This window comes from Schistocerca americana, chromosome 1 (genome assembly GCF_021461395.2).
Source record: "Schistocerca americana isolate TAMUIC-IGC-003095 chromosome 1, iqSchAmer2.1, whole genome shotgun sequence".
NCBI classification, from domain to species: domain Eukaryota; kingdom Metazoa; phylum Arthropoda; class Insecta; order Orthoptera; family Acrididae; genus Schistocerca; species Schistocerca americana.
In genome coordinates, this window is record NC_060119.1 from 1,120,306,604 (window position 1) to 1,120,310,260 (window position 3,657).

General features: G+C 42.5%; 1 non-coding gene across 1 annotated transcript; it reads right to left on the reverse strand.

The window, feature by feature from the left end:
* Positions 1-2,557: 2,557 nt before the first annotated feature.
* Trnaa-cgc lies at positions 2,558-2,630 on the reverse strand. The gene has a single exon. It is a non-coding gene; the product is annotated as a tRNA-Ala (tRNA).
* Positions 2,631-3,657: the final 1,027 nt, after the last annotated feature.

The window sequence follows — 3,657 nt, forward strand, 5'->3', positions numbered from 1 at the left end:
TCGTGCAGCAACGTCTCTATCCCCGAGTCAACAGATGGGACGTTTGCAAGACAACAACCGTCTGCATGAACAGTTCGACGACGTTTGCAGCAGCATGCACTATAAGCTCGGAGACGATGGCTACAGTTACCCTCGACGCTGCATCACAGACAGGAGCGCCTGCGATGGTGTACTCAACGACGAAACTGGGTGCACGAATGGCAAAACGTAATTTTTTCGGATGAATCCGTGTTTGGCGACATCGCGGTGAACGCACATTGGAAGCGTGTATTCGTCATCGCCATATTGGTGTATCACCCGGCGTGATGGTATGGGGTGCCATTGGTTACACGTCTCGGTCACCTCTTGTTCGCATTGACGGTACTTTGAACAGTGTACGTTACATTTCAGATGTGTTAGGACCCGTGGCTCTACCCTTCAGTCGATCGCTGCGAAACCCTGCATTTCAGCAAGATAATGCACGACCGCATGTTCCAGGTCTTGTACGGGCCTTTCTGGATACAGAAAATGTTCGACTGCTGCCCTGGCGATCACATTCTCCAGATCTCTCACCAATTGAAAACGTCTGGTCAATGGTGGCCGAGCAACTGGCTCGTCACAACACGCCAGTCACTACTCTTGATGAACTGTGGTACCGTGTTGAAGTTGCATGGGCAGCTGTACCTGTACACGCCATCCAAGCTCTGACTCAATGCCCAGGCGTATCAAGGCCGTTATTATGGCCAGGGGTGGTTGTTCTGGGTACTGACTTCTCAGGATCTATGCACCCCAATTGCGTGAAAATGTAATCACATGTCAGTTCTAGTATAATATATTTGTCCAATTAATACCGATTATCATCCGCATTTCTTCTTGGTGCAGCAATTTTAATGCCCAGTCGTGTAGTCTTTCGAAATCTGGCTTGTTGACAAGGAGGATTGGCCTAAACAAACAATTCACTCTCGTACATTACTTGGCACAATATGTAACACACGCCACCGCTTATTACATTAATAAAGAATTAACATTAAGAGATGTTGTATTTTAGATTGAAACACTATTTAAACTGAACTAACAAAAACTGATCATTAAAAGACAACAAATATTTGTAGGAATCAAACAATTATTAAGAATGACGGAGTTAATGAAAAAGTTAACGAATCAAACAATTGTTAAGAATAACGGAGTTAATAAAAAAGTTAACGGTGCACTAAAACGTTAATGACACAAAGTGGGCACTGCACATTTAGCTATCTTTCGTAAAAGCTTGATGCCAAGTGAAATGAAATTAATCTGCAAATTTTTTGAAGAATGTTGGAGAATTGATGTGTGTTGTAATGGAGATGATCACCTTTTCGGGTAACTGAAATGCTTAAGCCACGTTATTTCGTTTTGTATGAGAAAACTATCGTATTTATGAAGCTTTCTGACGTTATGAGAACAAATCGCTTTCCACGTGTTCAGTGAGTTGTACTCCTTCTTCCAGACTAATTTTCTGGACTATAGGCTGTTGCAATGCAGCCGCTCGGCAAATAGAGAAGTTAATCAAAAACGTAGATGGAGGGCAGATGATGCCAATTGAGGACTAATTTCACCAACTGATAGTGAAAGAGAGACAAAGGTAATCACTTTTGTTGCCCATTGTTGCTCAGTAACGTCTATCTCTCAGAACTGACGTCAGCAGTACATTTGTTTTAGTTATTGAAATGACGTGCGAACGTCGAAAATAATAGTAACGTAATGTACTACTTTTGAAAGTGGCCAGTCTTAGTAACTGTTTCCCTAACCTCATCTACTCATCCACCACATCAAACAAAACCATTCCATTGCTGTGCATCTTCATGTTTTCGCAGCTCAAAGACTATTCCATCAAATTTCGGGCGTGTAACCTCATAAATTCAGCTTCTTCTTCTAACTTTTCGGCTGAATACCGTCCAGTCATCCTCAGAGTAAGCTGAGGTGACTAACGCTCCGGCACTCGCTCCGTCCTTTGAAACCACAGTGTATGCGGCCGAAGACACACAAGGGGCCAGAGACGTTGATAGGCGGCAAAGAGGTGTAACATATGCATGGACATTTAAATCTATGGCTGCGCAGTCGATCCACACGGTGATATCGATGTGTCACGGAGAGCTGCACCGTCTTTGTGATTTAATTACAGAAATTGCCGGATTCCATGATTTATCCAAGCTGAAGACGCTATCTCTATTAATTTAAATTGGTCGCGAACCGAGGTTCAATTGCTTCTTTGACTACTGAGATCAAGAAAGATGAAGTCGAGGCTAAAATGTCGACTTTATCGTACACCATAGAGACATAGTGTGTCCAGTGCCAATACAAGTTCAAGAAAGATGAAGTCGAGGCTAAAATGTCGACTTTATCGTACACCATAGAGACATAGTGTGGTGGTGGTGGTGGTTAGTGTTTAACGTCCCGTCGACAACGAGGTCATTAGAGACGGAGCTCATGCTCGGGTTAGGGAAGGATTGGGAAGGAAATCGGCCGTGCCCTTTCAAAGGAACCATCCCGGCATTTGCCTGAAGCGATTTAGGGAAATCACGGAAAACCTAAATCAGGATGGCTGGAGACGGGATTGAACCGTCGTCCTCCCGAATGCGAGTCCAGTGTGCTAACCACTGCACCACCTCGCTCCATAGTGTGTCCAGTGCCAATACAGTGCTCTGTCACCGGAGATTTATTAGGTTGTAAGAGACGGGTGTACCTGCGGTGCTCAGTGCATCTCTCCTGGACTGTACGTGTCGTCTGTCCGATGTATGAACGGTCGCACTCACAGGGTATCTTCTAAACTCCAGGCTTCCGAAGCACCAAATCATCTTTAACGGAGCCCAGGAGTGCTGCAGTCTTTGGTGGAGGGCGAAAAATCACTTTTACTTTGTGTTTACTGAGAATCCGTCCTATTGTTGACGAAATAAAATCAACAGTGGCCACTAGAAAAGCGGAAGAAGACACGGAAAGTTTTAAATCCATGGCTTTCGTGCCATACGTGGGAAGTCTTTCGTATTTAGTGTATTAATATTTAGTGTTCAGGTATATCACGCATGCGAGAACCTGAAGCAAAATTAATATTGTAGTTACAGTCATCAGATCAAGTGTTCATGTACAACCATTAGTAAAATAAGAGCCAGATTTTTTGTTCATTAATGGCATCATTGCGTCCCAAATTAACACGGCGTACATATTTTTGTTGTAGATCTAAAGTTTCTTCTGCATAGTCAATGAAATTAATATGAGTTGCACCAACTGTGCCCCTCCGGCACCGCCCCCCCCCCCCTCTCCGCCAATCCGACCCCAATCTCACTGCCTTGTCCTTGTTCCCCACATTAGACCACAGGTACGATTTTGATTCTAAAGCTCTAATTGTTTCATTTCTATCTTGCTTACTGTTTTTTTCTTCCACAGTATTAGAGAATTAAACTTTAGATTATACTTCACAGACATAGCTTTTCACAAATCTTACTCAGACCTGGTGGTTTATAGTTTGCAGTGTTATCATCTGCTTTTTTTTTTTTTTTTTTTTTTTTTTTTTTTTTTTTTTTTTTTTTTTTTTTTTTTTATAAGCAGCATTTTTGTTTTGTGCGATCTTTGGCATTATGTATTTCTCACATCTACCTATTTTATCAGCTTTACTTAGAAGATAGCAAAATTCGTCCACTTTTA